The sequence below is a fragment of the Convolutriloba macropyga genome, chromosome 7 (genome assembly GCF_964194025.1).
Source record: "Convolutriloba macropyga chromosome 7, txConMacr16.3, whole genome shotgun sequence".
Classification (NCBI taxonomy): Eukaryota; Metazoa; Xenacoelomorpha; order Acoela; family Convolutidae; genus Convolutriloba; species Convolutriloba macropyga.
The window spans coordinates 45,745,737-45,761,862 of NC_134474.1; the positions used below are offsets into that span (position 1 = coordinate 45,745,737).

Below are 16,126 nucleotides of genomic sequence, written 5' to 3' on the forward strand. Positions count from 1 at the left end.
TTTTTTATCAAGACGTGAACATTTTTTTTCAACCATAGTTCTATTTATATTATTGTTATTATTCTTAGTTTGCATAGCATAATTAAAGTCAATCAAGCATGCATCGTTTTCTTCCAGAGAGAAACTAAAAAGAAAATGGTTGCGTTTTAACTGCTGTACGCAAAATTTCACTGCAAAATTATGTGCCTGTCAAAGTGCGGATACACAGGCATTCAAACTATTTGCTTGTGAGTCTATTTTTTATCTTTATGTGAACATATATTTTCAATTATGCTTCTATTTCTGTTAATTTTAGAGCGCGTAGCGAGTAGTAAGCAAGAGCATTTGAATTCTAACTTTTTTAAAAATTATTTTTAGTGTGCGTACCGAGTAGTTAGCAAGAGCGAGATGCGCAGCATTGAGCGGTGAAGCAATTATATTTCAAGTAGTAAGCTCACACATATATATTAAGATCCATTTATTTTTTTATGCGTAGCAGTAGTAAGCGGCAGCAAGATGCGCAGCATTGAGTGGTGAATTCCCGTAGAGATGAGCGAGCGCTAGCATAAGGCAGATCGTGGATCTGTTTGAAAATAACATCCGAACGAACAGAGTGAGTGAGTGATATATTTTTTAAATTGGTCTACATTATACTGGACTACTGGCGTCCGTCTTTTGGATTCACGTGTCAGAATTCGATGGCTGATGAGCGCACGTCAGTTCACTTCTATGGACGCTGATGACGGAACAAGTGGAAGATGCCTGTTGTGTTGTGGTTTCAGTCGTCTGAATTGAATTGGCTGTACTAAATTAATCGAATATCAAATGACTGCACATTGACAATGAGTAATTGAAAATATTCTGGCAATTACGAAATTATGATATGATTGGGAAAAATGTTGAAATGCTCTTTCACTAATGTTGTTTTAAAATCATAGCCAATTTTTCCAGAAACTGATCTTTAACATTGCCTATTTTGATTCTTTTCGAGAACAAACAAGACGATGTTATTATTCGAGCTCTTCAGATCCAAATTTTCTGGAAGCTTATAATGCTCAGCATATATGGAGAACTGAAGCTCAATAGGTCCAGACTAACTGGAGAACAGTTCTCCAAATTTCGCCCTGAAAGGTCTATTAAATGCTATCATCAAAGAGTTCGAGTCATAGTAAAAACCCAAGTAAAAAATATATTTAAACACAGTAACGAAATATAATCTAACTAAAGTCGGTATTGACAACTATTTTTTGAAATTATAGCCAATTATTGGTGGATTTGTTTATCATGATTTTTTTATAATCTTTTTTGTTGCCAACTTAGAGTGAGATTGTTATAATTTTAGAAGTAACTACAGCACAATGATGAAAAATAGCTGCAATTAGATGTCACGACGACCTAATAATCAAAATTTCATTGCGTCTTTTCCGAAATGTCAAATTTCTGCAATTTGATGCTAACCTTTGATTAGATTAGGGAAAATTTTGAAATCATCTTTCAAATTGTAATCAGCTATGTTAAAAACCAAAATGAACTAATGGTTGCAACATTTGATCTGGTATGATGCGTTGAGGCGGCTCCTAAAGTTCAATTTTCTTAAAAACTCTGATAACTTAATCCAGTTTGATAATGACAGTATTTTTTTTCTTTATTGAATCATTGATTTACAGTGCTTGCTGTCTACCAATCGTAAACTGTTTTATTTTAATCACCTTTGGTAAGTAAAACTCTGGGTTAATCAAACTTGACATCTTGGAGCCCCGGATTTGTACCAGTTGTGATGAAAAGCACCGACGAAAAATCTTTGAGAAAATTCACACAATTTGAATAAAAAATTATTTATGAAATTTAATACACTAAAGAGCGTTATGAGTTACTCACGGAATTCTTTACGCTGCTAAAAGTTATGTAAAACTATAGTGTTTGAAAGCGCTGGTGGAAAAAAAAACGGCAAATTTAAAAAATTCTTTAACGTTTTTAACAGATAAATTGTTTCAAAATATTTATGTCAGTGGCAATTTCAAAAAAGCTGAAATAATGAAGTTATAAGTTGTTGAGTATACCCACAAAACGATACATATAAAAAACTCAAATGACAGTCACAGCACCTAGAAGAACGATAGATATACAGAATCTGAAAAAAGGATTCTGCAATAAAACAACTAGCTAAATTAGTAAAACAACTGGTTCCGGGCCGATATCAGATACTCTAATAATTCCATCGATCATCGATGAGCCCAGTCAAAACTTGGCTGAACGCAAGTGCGGAGAAAAGCTGAACAGATCAAAAGAGCGTTAGAAATTCGAGGAAGATATCCTAATGAAAATTCGATCATTTCTGGAAGAAAAGGCGTCGAGGGAACCGAAAGATTGAATCTAAGCCCACAAATAACTACATAGCAAAAATACACTATTTGCCTTTCAGGAATCTTCATGAAATCTTCTGGAATAAAAGACATTGAAAACATAAACGAACTGTTGAACATTAATAAACCATTTCAGCCGAAAATGAACTAAATTTTAAGGCAATCCAAAAAATTCTCATGCCCTGGTTAACGATTCAGTGTTATTAAAAAGATAATTCAGTTTGCGTTCTATGATTGACTTCAATTATCATAAAACGAATATAACCACTATTGACAATAGATACCAAGGAAGAGGTAAAAGTTAGAAATTAATTAGTTTTCAAGTTGCAGAGCAGAAAAAATATATCTTAAGAATAAGCATTGAAAAACTCTGGCGTCTTCCGCAATGATAACAGAAATCCATATTGATGGGTCTCATATGATTTCAAAACGTCCATACTTGATCTCTTAGTACGATGCTTCAATGAAGCCAAAGAAATCATAAATGATTACTGCTTGATTTCAAAGAAATTGATAAATTGCTAATTATGATTGTCGGCAATGCGTTTTTTTTGTTCCTATTACGTTTTTATATTTATCAATAGAGAATCACACGTGTAATTTCCCGTTATCGTTTTGTGATGAGTCAAAAGAACCTGCAGAGCATTAATTTTTTGCCAAATTGGGCACTACATAAAAAGTTAAGTCTATGTATATGAGAAAACTTTGGATAATCTCTGAAAAAAAAGTTATAACTATGAAATTTTGTTTATATAACGTGAACAAAAATTTTGCAATCAACATCAAAATCTTGTTCAAATAGTTTTTTCAAAATACAATCATTGTTTTGCAGCAAATATAGGGTCAAACGGCAGAGTGAACATGCAATGACGTATGACTACATAAAGCAGACATTTATTGCACCAGCAGATATTTTATGGGGCACATACGTATTGTACAATTTTGAAGAAAATTTTGCAATTGCTCGTGCAAATGAAGATTATACAGAACAAATTTTTCCGTTTTAAAAGTTTTGTATAATTCCTTTGAGATTTCCAGGAAATCATATTTGATATTTGTGTGACAACCACGAGATCATACAAATCCAATGTGACTTTGTAAGATTACCAAGAATCAAATCTGACTTGTATGAAATCAAGGAAAGTCGTATGATGGGTTAATCGGGATTTAAAGATTGGTATTGTTGAACTACTCGCTTTTTCAAATATTTTGAAATGCCTGTCCAATAAAAGTTTGATAACTTATTGTAGTAAAAAACTGAAAATTTTCTGAAGAAAGATCGATTCAAAAAAACGGCGTCCCAGAACAATTGAATTCTCTAAATTTGTTGAAGAGAGAGGGAAGCGCTTGAGGAATTGCTAATTCCGTGCAGTTAGCTGACAGTATTTTTAACTGAGACCAATCTACATTTGTTTGTCAAATTTTTGAGGAATATGATTTTAAAAAAATGTGATAAAGTTTAAGACCAACCATCAAAAGCTTACTAAAAATCACTAATTAAGATCCAACAAATAGCTTTTGGTCAGAAGATAATTTCAAAAATCTTTTAAGCTGTTCAATTTTAGCATTTCTCTCGATAAACAAGACAAAATATTGCAAGAATTCAGAAGGCAGTCTCTATGCCATCTATAACTCTTTAATTGAAAATATACATGGAGTATGAAAGAATTTCAGTTCATAAGACTGTGATGGTAGTATACTGACTCCAAAATAATTGTCCATTGTTAGAAATAGTACACAAAGTATTAGGCAAGTATAAGGAAATCATTCACAAATCAACATTGCACAAACGTCTTTTTTTTAGATTTTCCCATCTTATTGTTTAACTTTTTCCCCGCTTTCTATATTGCCCTTTTCCATTTTTTACTTCCTTCTCTGTATTTTCCCAATTTGTCAATTTTTCATTTTGTAGACCTGGCTTTCATTAAAAAAAACAGATGATGTCAATTAGCTGCACTACAAATCCGTGCTCATGTAAATCCCAATTTTTTGATCTATTGTATGTTCTCAAATTGAAATGAGGGAACATTGTCTGCCACGCAACGCCTTTTGTTTGGGTCAATTGAAACTATAAACAACATGAGCCTGGAATAGAAAAGCCATCAAACTGAAAATTGTAATTTTGTTACATTCAGAATTACAGAATTGCATTTAGTTATTTATAAACCGAATAGTGAAACCTCATCAAATAAGCCTACACATATGTATGTCGAATGTTCCGTGGTATGTAAGCTGTGTGCGAGTTTTGATTATCGGCTTGATTTCCACTGATTCATTGCGCTTTTAATCAAAATGGGAAATCATTTCTGCGCGAGTTTTCTTTCCTCTGAAGCGCTTCTATAATTCTAGACAACACATATCTCGTCGTTTGCAATTCGTTTGGTTTTTCAGCTCTCGGTTCGGATGTCATTTTGCTTAGCATTTCCTTTTTTGGAAAGTCGAAATAACGACTTCGTGGCGGTTGATCGACATACTCGTTGACGGGTACCCATTGAAAGTTGGTCGAATCGGTTTTGGTTGGCTGGAAATGTTGGAGGTTGGATGGTTGCATTGACGAATCTCGGAAGAATTCGGGACCTGATCTTTTTCCCAAGGAATCAACGAATGAACCTTGAGGAACACCACGATTGGTCATGACAACTCTATCGGAATCTCGTTTTTGCTGCAGGGTTTGAATTATAGCTGGAAGAACTGATAATGTCAGGAGGATAAAGAGAAACTGATGGTTGTTTACAATCGTGACATCTCCGATTTTGCTCATTGTCAAAAACATTTTCAGCTATATATGTATGAACGAGGTTGTGGCTGATTTTTGCTTCAGATAAAAATGCTTGTTTGATTACTGTAGAGATCTGAAACAAAATAAGAGTTTCAAGAATTTATAACTAGAAAATTGGTTATGTTTTTGCTGTTATAAATGCTACGATGGTAGAAATACAAGCACGAATATTAAGTGTAAGTTGATAAAATAAGTTTTAATAAGTATGTGGGTTGTTGTTATTAATATTTCATTTTTTGTTAATTCAGAGAGAGTATTTTAGATTGATTGAGTGGTAGCTGATCGAAATAACAACCGTAACCTTACCTGTCTCGATAACATAACCTATCATGTCACAATCATTTCTCATTTTGAGCACCCTAAATATTAAATATAGAAAAAATGCAATAAAAATCAAACTGTGATGAAAAATTTTGATAGCCTTGGAAGCAATGTTCATCGCCTTCAATCATGTACGGCATCATAAATGCTGGACTAGCCATTCTTTGAAATTGAAGACTAAAACTTAATGATGGATTTGTTCACAATAAAACTGTTGTTTATTATCATTTTACTGATACACTATAAAATGCGACCATAAAATGAACGCCCTTGTGTATCGTAAACTGGTCAATCAAGAGAAATCACACCCAATATTTCGTCATCAAAAACGAAAATAACATTAGCTGACATTAGGTTTCTGGTTTAAGAAAATCATGAGAGCATACCCCGAGAATAAAAAACAATCATGTCAATATATATCATGTAGACGTAAGTATCTTGCTTTTAATTTTGAAAATCAACTGTTTTTCCTCTGATGTTTTTTGTCATGCAAGCAGTTATTAAATTATCATTGCGACCTGAAAATAGCAGAAGTGTTTAAATTTTCAAGTAACAATATTTTAGAAGTAAATTTAATTGTCTGTTTGTTATTTTACAAGTCAAACTGTGATTGGAGTTTGGTTATAATTGACGTTCAAAAAACAAAACGATCAAAAAAATAGAGTTTATCCCCTAAAACTATTTCTTGAGGAACCTTCAGAAAACTATTGAATTTTTTTCACAAAACTAAAGGAAACAATGGTCTGAAATGTAACACGCACAATCTTTACAATCGTAATTAAAACAATAAAACCAATTAATTCATAGAAATTGCTGAGTCGCAGCTCAAAAAATTTAATACGCTCTTAATAATTTTAACAGCTTGAAGGTAAATATATAAACTCGAAAAAGGCCAATATGTGGATTGAAAATTATGTGGAACATAAAAAACAATCTCGCAATTGAACCCGCCACGAGGCATGGTTTTAATAAAATCCATTCTCAAAGTAGATCGAAGAATCAGGTTAAATGAATTCTTTGGAAATTAAATTAGAGTTTTTAGTTGTTCCACAAATTGTCATTTTATAAAGAAAGACTCATTAAAATTCTTGAAGTATTGTTTCTGCAACTTTGTAAAGGTTTGACAAACATAGTAAAGCAATTTTGTTGGTGCCGAGCTTATTAAATGAACGAAAGCACTCAAGGGGGATTAAACAGTAGAGTTAGAGTGTAGTAAAACTAATAAAATTTAACGCTTTTTACAATCAAAGCCCGGTAAATTTGTTCACGACCATCAATGAAGTTAAGAGGTAACTATATTTAGTGCGTTAACAACATGAATGAGACAAAGTTTTAATTTGAACTGCCTAGACTACCATCAAATTAGTTTTGTGACTTATACGCAGCATAAGAAAGGAAGAAATTACGATTTTGCATCAAATTCTTCATCAATCGTTTACGAAGAAATCTATTTCCAGTTCAGAACAATCGTCAAAATCTGCATATGGTTGAAGTTTCTCCAAATAGTTAATTTTTAAACCAAAAAAGTTACGTTTTGAGAAATTGTCTGCATTCTGTCGACATCCTTATCTACAGCCAACCAAATGTACAATTCTGACATTTATAATTAAGTATCTAGCCGTTGAAAGGCATTTCAAAAACTACGAAAAAGTACTCGAATCTCCATAATTGTCACTAAGCAAAATAACGTATACCGCGTACTCAAACACAATTCTATAGCGTCAAAATACTCTTTACTGTGTTTTATTTCTATAAAAAAAATTGATTGTAGAACTTTGAACTTTGAGCTCTTGAAAAAGGAAATAATTATGATATTTTGAATTATTCTTTTCGAGTACCGAAGTTCTTAAAAACCTTGTAAAAAGTGTGCAAAGGCCGGAGACAACTATTGTTAATAGAATTAACGAAGTCTGGCACAGTCTCGTTGGTGTTGTTATTGAAACAAATTGAGAAATAAAAAATAGTTATCGAATTATATCGGACTTCAATAATTTTTTTACCTTAAGTTTACAAAAAGAGATTTCTAGGATATTGGAAATGGGTCCAGAGTTACTCAAGGGCATAGTGAACATGTTTTTGTCTGATTTAGACGTGCAGTTTTGAGTCATTTTACACAACTCAAACAAAGTGTCATTGTTTTAACATAAAAAATTTAGGCATTTTAAGCGCTTCAAAATTCTGATCTGCAAAGCTGAATATTTAGTTCGCAGCAAAATCAGAACAATTATCTCAAGGGTAATTTACAATGTAGACAATAAAACAGTTCACAAAAACAAAAAAAAACAAATTGGGTGTTGCAGAAATTTTTGCGAAAAGTCAAAATTGTATGCAGTTAGAACAAGATGCCTACAAATTTGACGCTAACAAACAAAATTATGTACTTGATCTTGAGATTTGAGTTAGTTTTCACTCTTTTAGATTGTTTTTTCGCTTGGTGCGTTCTTTTCACAATATTTAATAGATTGATTTGCTACGCGAATTCGTTCTATAAGTCGTGTCTGCTAAGCTTGAGGATGAAAACAACTTGCAGGAATATGAACAGCACAAACGTGAGTGAACAATATAAGTTAACTCGGGGGTACAAATGAACTAAACATGACTTTATGATAACTGGCCTTCAAAGAAATTAAGTACATCAATGAATTGAGTACATCGTTGAAATAAGTACATCGTATATCAATTTTCCTGAACTGGATAAAATAATAATATTGGCATTCCCCCTTTTTTCACAAATTTGAAAATTGCAATAATGATTATTTTTTCATTAACAAAACTGATAGCATATTACCACTTAATCATCAGTTATAAAACAATTATCAATATATGTAATGGTTACGATCATTAGAGATATTTCATAAATTAAATGAATTTTGTGTTTATGTCTAGTTATAATCAATTTGTGGCTTTGCTCATTTATATTCTTGTTTTCATCAGGACTATGAACCGCAGGACAAATTCCCAGGTCTGTAGATGAGACAGTACCAATGACAGGCAAAAGATATTGGTGGAGGTCTTTTCCAATTGAGCAGCGGTGTGGATGATCGATTGTATTGTTGATGTTTGGAAGGACTCAATGTCACTGCTCGTCTTCGCGCTCAGAGTGTAACCAATTTGGAGAGCAGGAGAATGTAGGCTCTCCAGATGAGTTGTCCTGGTCAAATCCGTAGTTTTTATGGCTCTTTTTTGATCGTTTGCCTAATCTAGGGTGAATTTGTTGTAGGTCTTCCCGGGGGTGCTGATCTGGTAGGAAATATTAGTTCCTAAGAGATTCTAGTTTGTGGCGCTGTAAATATTGACTATTCGAGTGTAAGAGCGAGAAATTCATTTTTTTTTGTTTTGAGGGGTAACATTGATTGGTATTTTTGGCATGCGCACTCGCATTAAGCGTGAAATATTCGATTTGGTGAATCAAACAACGCTCCAGTTGTCACGTTTACGATGTTTCATTTTACGATCTTTTTTTGTAATCGCGTAAACTCTTTGATGTGCCTGGCAATTTTAGACTCAGTTGTTTTTGCTAGAAGACGGGAGCCATCACCTGTTGATTCTCGAGTCCCGAATTTCGCTGAGTCACTAAACATAACTGTGACGCGAAATTTTCCCTCTTCGTTAATCACTGATCTGCATTGGCTCGCTTATTGCGCAACAAAATCTGGGACCAACACTTCATACGGGCCAGTCAGAGTTTTTTCAGATCGTTTTCGTGGACGTCGTTTGTTGCCAGTTTGATTTGTACAGCAGACTCTTTCAAAGGTATGGCCCGATTTACATTTGACATTCAAAACAATCTGGGTTTTTTTCGTCCTCTGCCTCGCGTTTCTTGTTCTGAGCCCCTTGAGATGCCTTCCAAATGTTCTGCTTAAGCTAATATCTCTCCTATAGTGCCTCCAGTGGTCTTCAGGCGGAAGTTCTTGAGGAGTTACGGTCTATTTGTCTAAATAGTGATTAGGTTTTTTGTCATAACTTAAATCAAAATAATTGGTAAAGTACTGCTATTGCTAAGTGGGGTGTTAGCACGGCGACCGAAATGTGATTCGCAAGACGTGATCCCATATGTTTCTCGACTGCATATGCGGAGATGGTTCATTTTTAATAAAAGTTCTGCTTTAATATCAAAGGAATTTATTTCTTTTTTTTAAATCTTGCAAGACGTTGTTTAATTGTACAAATAAGTAGTTCTACTAGACCAATTTCCGAATGATCATCTGCTCGAGATGAGATTAAATTTATATTTTTTTCATGCAATAGTGTTTTAAAATGAGACAGTGAGTTCTCAAAAATTTCTGCGGATGGGTATTTGGAAAATCAATCAACACATTTCATTATGTAACTTTCATGTTCTTTCTAACTATGAATGGAACTTGCAAAATCTATTTGCGTTTTATGATTGGGTACTATACATGATTTATGAGGTTGCAACTGCTTGGCGGTTGTAATTGATTTAAGGCTTTTATCAATCGCCGTGCAGAGTTGGCAATCATGTAACAAACAAAGAGTTCGCAATTCATGTAGAACCACCTCCATTTTTTGCCATACAAACCATCTCCCAGCTGGCCGGACGACTTGGATGAGCAATTTCCATTAGCCTGTCTTTTGGTGCATGGGGAATGGTGACCTTTTCGTCCATGCAATCATAACCACTACTGACATAAAGGTCACGCCAGGAAGACTGGAGGTAAGGGCTGAATTGTTTTAGCCTGGATTTATCGTTGCGTAGTATGCAGTCTCGGATTTTTTTAAATACTGTGTCTTTACTGTTTAGGGAAGCTATCAATTTTTTGTTAAAGATTTTCCCCATAACCTTTTCAAATGATTGAACTTAAGGACTCTGTCATGAAGTACTTAGATTATAATTGGAAGGTGATTGGTGGGGCATCTTGAGTGCAGTAACCTTTGTAAATGATACTCGGGGTGAGGATTGAGATGTGGTTTTGGGCAAAGATTTGCTAAACATGGCTGATGCTTGATTAATCTTGATAGAGGTTTTGAAAATTCGATTTACTGAACAAATATTCGACTGATTTTGAAAGCTGAAATAGGCAAAAATCTCTTTCATTATTATTTAACAATTGAGCATATGAACTATTCGTGATATTTTAATTATATGATTTGACAATTGATTTGGATTTAATTGACAGTGTAGCTTTGTTTATTTCTTGAAACTCTAATGAATTTAGCAAAGCAGCAGATGTTTGTATATTGTTTTGCGTCGCTAAATTTGGTAATGAATTACTGTTTAGCAGTGTCGAAGAATTTTTATTTGCAACATAAGCAGTGAATGACGGGTTATTTGAGTGCGAATAAACAGCAGACGAAAAATGGGTATCTAATTACGAGAAATTTTTAGCTTTCTATTCGAAACGGTGTTTTGCTGGGCAAGTGTGAATATATTTTGAGTCCAGCGTATTTGCAATTAACAAAGGGTACCTAAATTAACGCTGTTAAGTGTGTTTGAATTGGAAGTGGTATTTCGCCGAGCGGGTTACGGATTATTTTGAAACAAGCATACCTGCAGTGCATTATTTATATTTGCATTAAAGGACATGTTTTTAGTTGTTTTACAAGTAGTAACTTGCTCTGCAAATGGAATTAAATCTTGAGTTAAATGTACAGGCGGTGGATGATCAATATTTAAAGTGTCAAAAAGATGATTATGTTGTTTTGCAGTAGTGATTTGTGCATAAGATTTCGTATCCAAAAACTCTTTAAGTTGATTGCGGAAATATTTTTTTTGGCTTGTAATATATTGGCGTCAGGTTGAAGGTTTAATAGTGTAACGATTAAAAATCCTTTTCTGCGATTTGAGATAATTTTTTCTGTTTGGTATGTTCGGAAGATATAGTCCACAAAACTTATTTATCCTCCGTGTAATTGCTCTATTTTGAATTGGAATAGTAAGAGGCGTGATGAACGGCTATAATACAATTAGGTGGAATGATGTTCTTTACAAATGGAAAAAAGAGCTCCATCCTCTGATATGACTAAAAACTTTTTAGTTTATAGGTAAATTTTAAAATACTCATCTGACCAAACTACACCGAATAATTCCATCTCTTTTATACTATACCTTTCCTCATTTGAGTTTAAGAAACTAGAAGCAAATCATATGGGTTTCCATCCATCGGCTGTTGGTTGCTCAGGAACTGCTCCGAAGACTAAGCGAGAGGAATCACATTTAACACGTTTATCGAGTTGAGCTATGTAGTGAGCATTTACAGTATGATTTGCAATGCGAGTTTATAGGCATTAAAGTGAGTAAAGGGTTCTTTAGTCCAATTATTTGTTACCGCTTTGCGAAAAAATGGTCTTGAAGGACGTCAAAGATGAGCTTAGTTTGAAAAAATTTTTGATATAGTGTACGGAACCGAGGAAGGAACCCAAGTTTTTTTAAGTGTATTAGGTGGATTGAGTACAAGAACATCAATATCAGATTGATAGAGGGAATTCTTTACTAGCTTATGTTCTAAGCTAACCACCACATTTCTGGTTTGGCAGATTGGCATTTTGGTAGGTTTATTTGAAAATTCTTTGCATCAATTTATGTGAGGAAATCTGTAAATGATTTTAAATGACATTCATCGGGCACTTTAATTACAGTTAAGACATCATCAAGCAAGCAGAAAGTGCTTTGAAGGCCTATAATAGTATAATCCATGGCTTTCTGTAACTCGATAGGCATGTTTGTGGGTCCATGAAAGCCAGTTTTGAGTCGATACGTTCCGGTCATATCACCACTTACAATATTAAATTTACAGTGCTTTGCGGTATCGATATGGAAATTTAATACACTACAGGCATATTTGAGATCTATTGTAGAATTTTTTTTCAGATGGCTCAGTTTCGTAGTTCGTAATAAATTGTGATGTAGAATCAATTAACAAGTCAACAAAAAGCAAACAACAAAAGGCAAACGTAGAAGAACTAAACAATTGTTTACTTTTTCTTTGTATCCCTCTTTTGTAATTTTATTATTTTGTTATGAACTCATCACTGTAATATAATAGGTACCGTCTACCATTTCGGTGCTTAGGTTGAAATCGTTTGTAAAATATTCATATGACAACTTGCAGTTTAGAACTGCAATGCATGAATTTCAGTTTGGAAAATGTTTTGCTATTCTAATTATGAATGTACAATTTAGTGATATTTTTGATCATACTGCCTTCAATAGGGTTTAGAGTTTGGGGGACTGAGATGTTAAGCCGATCACAAATATACCGGCCAATGAAAATTTATAGACCAGCTCGGACCAGCAAATTTCACCGCCCCCGGTTGGCCAACAATTTCTTGCTACTGGAGTTTGCGTCATACCAATTACTGGAAGTGGCTCATTGGCAAAGGTTTTAAGATCTTTTGCGGGTTCAGCTGACAACCATTATGCAAGAGATGAGATGTTTATAAATTCTGTAGCAACTGACATAATCAGGAAGCTACAAGTGTAACGGTTGTTTTCCTATCAAAGACAAAGAACGTTTTCTACACAACCCAGTTGGTTTCAGCGGTTTAGATCTTATCTGGATATTGAGAGGATATACTGTTGTTGCATTTACTTCCTGAACTGTATTATCCGCTATACAGTAAAACAACGTTGCATTTTTGACACTCAACAACTTTAAATAAATAATTGTTCAGCTTTGCTGTTTAACGACTTGTTTCGCTCAGAAATCAAAATAATTCAAATTGAAACAATATGATCTTCGTGTTTTAAAAAACTCAAGTTAAAAATTGAAGTTAGGAAATTGGCTCCGAACAATTTTTTAAGGACGACTTCAAGTACCTATCATGTGAATATCAAATTTTCAGCGAATCTCCTCTTTAAGGGGACGCTTTCAAAGAAATTCAGATCCTTTGAATCTGATTCATTTTACAATTTTCTGTTTCTCAATTGATTTCAAAATCAAAACTTTCATAGATTTCATAAAAGCTGGTACAAAAACCAACTTTATGCTTTGCACAAAGTTTCTCTCAGATAAGACTTTTGTTCCTCAGAAAAAAAAATTTTGAGAATATTAAAATTAATTCTCTTTTCAACAATTCAAAGTTAGTTAAAACAGTACAATCACTAAGGTGATCTACAAAAACTGGACATAATAACAAATAATTTAGCACTCAAGAAATTGGCTTCAAAATACACTGTATGTCGGCTTAAAATAACAAAAATATAGAAAGTGAACTGATTTTTGGTAGTTTTGCTAGCTTCTTTTATGCTTATAGTCACGTCGGTTTACATGTCAAAATTCCATCTGCGGGTCAAAATCAGGGGCCCTATTGTATAAGAATTCAAGAAATTCCTTGTCTTGTGCACTAGGGTACAGATTGATTTTGCTGTGGGATTGCAGCGCTAGAAGGTGGTTGAGAACCTGTGTCTCCTCTGGTGTGGGTTCCCGATTGGCCAGCTTGTTTGGGTTCCCGATTGGTGTGGGTTCCCGATTGGTTCCAGATTGCAAGTGTGTCTGTACATACACTTTGTTGTGCCTCACTCTACAAACTGGAGGTATTTAATGGCGTCAAGGATCGGGCGATTCGTTTTCGCATAAAGTAAAAAAAAAACAACTTTATGCTTTGCTCAAAGTTTTTCTCATTTGGGAACTTTGTACCTCAGAAAAAAGATTTCAGAACATATGCATTGCATGTCAGTTTAATATACCCAAAATTGCAAATTTCAATTGGTTTTTCTTAGCTTTGCAATCTCCTTTTATGCTGTAGTCAATTGTTATGCATGTCAAAATTGCATCTCTAATAAGTTGTAGATCATTATGTTGCCAAATTTTCTGAATACACGGAGTGTGGGGTTCAGAATAACTTATACGGTGCCCCGAACTCTCTGAATTGGTATAAAAAATGATATATTCATTGAATCTGGCATACAAAAATGTGTATCCTTGCTCAATTTGAGCTCATTTTGTGTGATTGTGAACATGTGAACATGTGGCAACAACAGTTTATTTCGAGTTTGAGTTTCATTTTAACTTCATTTATGACAATTACGTACTAAAAATAGTTACCGAATACAAAAGTTTAACAAAGTGATAAAACCGATATGGCTTCCAAAGAATGTAGCATTAAAGTTCGCTTGTCATGCTATTCTAACTTCACTGCTTTAAATGGCTTGGAAGCGCTATTCAATTTGGTTGTGGAATCAATAGGCTCAGTCATCACATCGCCGGCCCTGTTTTCCACAGCAAAAACATCGGTTCTTTGTAGTACAGGGGCGAGCGTTACAACAGATCTCTTGTAAAGTCCTTCGTTTGTTCGAAGTATTGCAGATCGAATCTCACCGTCAGACCCATCAATGTCTCGTTAACTTGACTTGATTAACAAATCCTCGCCTTTTGCTGTCTTCGATCAACCAAACGAGATTGCCTTCTCTAATGTTTATGCTCGTCGTAGATCGCAATGTTTGCCGATTGTTCAGAGTTAGCAAGTTTTTGTTACGAAATCTGTCCCATATAATATTTGCATAAGCTTGAGTTTGCTGAAAGAACTTTCGATGATTAACAAAAATTTTTGCGCATAGTAGATAGGGTAAGCAAACGTTCTTAGTGCCAAGCAGGAAGTGATTGGGTGACAATGCTTCGACACCATTAACGTCTGATATGAATTGAGTCAACTGCCGTGCGTTCAACGTCTGCTATGCAATACACACCGTAGTTGAAAGAATGTCCTTTGTGATTCCTCGTTGAATTAGATGTTCTTCTATCTCTTCATGGGTCCATGCCGCAAGGCAATCTTCACACTCTCTTTTAGCTCCAATAAAGTTTGTAATGTTGTCGCTGATAATTAAGCTCCATTTACCCCTCAGTGCAGTAAATCGCATGGTTGAATTGAGACAACTATCTGTGTCCAACTTGAGTACCACTTTGATATTTACCGCTCTCATACATAGAAAAGTGAACAGGCTTCTCATTCCTTCGCCGAATCTTCACAGTTAAAAGGCCAATGTAGTCATCTTTAATTTTTAAAAGCTTTTGAAACATCTAACCGCTCTTCGGGTAGATTGATCGTTACCGATGCGATCGTTTGTGCTCTGCCTTTTCTGCTTTTCTGTGTAGCAATAGTGGATGCTTTGCATCGAAGTCCAAATAACTTTTGCTTTTTCTGCCTTTTTGTATGTATGCCACTGAATTCACTAGTCTGCTAAAGCTGCTGAATCATTCCCACTGAATAATCGCCTTCGTTTCTTCAGCTTGCATTATGAAGACCTATGAAGGTATATTCTCTTCATCTGAGGCAAAACCAAGATTCACTCGCTCTGGTCTCTCACTTTTTGGTCGGTTCAACCAGGCCGGCCCAGTGAGCCACTCATTTCTATTAAATCCTTCGATGTTGATTGCTCTGATGCCAATTTCCGCGGGTTTGTTGATAGCACACACATGACTCCACTGTGAAACATCAGTTTTATCCAGTATCTCAGCTAGTCGATTGGCCACCAAAACTTGTTGCTGGCGACGGGAACTATTTACACTGCAAAACTGTAGTTGATTCTGACCAAAACTGCAGCTATTTATCTTAATTTCGTTTTCCTTGACCATCTGTTCTCTCAACCTCACTGCAAAGAAAGCAGTTTGTAACTCCAATCGTGGTATTGAAAAATTCCGCAATCTGCCACTCTGCATTTTCCAATGACAAATGCCAAATCAGCTAAACATTGTCTTGGTTGTGAAATTAGATACGGTACTGCACA

The 16,126-nt window shown here is 34.6% G+C and overlaps 1 protein-coding gene and 1 long non-coding RNA gene across 2 annotated transcripts in view; both read right to left on the reverse strand.

Moving 5' to 3' along the window:
- The window catches only part of LOC142342913 (uncharacterized), a 486,697-nt gene that overhangs the window by 348,937 nt on the left and 121,634 nt on the right, over positions 1–16,126 (reverse strand). The window lies entirely within an intron of this gene.
- The window catches only part of LOC142342316 (uncharacterized), a 34,951-nt gene continuing 23,269 nt past the window's right edge, over positions 4,445–16,126 (reverse strand). Inside the window, exon 2 of the long non-coding RNA XR_012759166.1 lies at positions 4,445–5,194. This is a non-coding gene — a long non-coding RNA (uncharacterized LOC142342316). The remainder of the gene's footprint in view (positions 5,195–16,126) is intronic.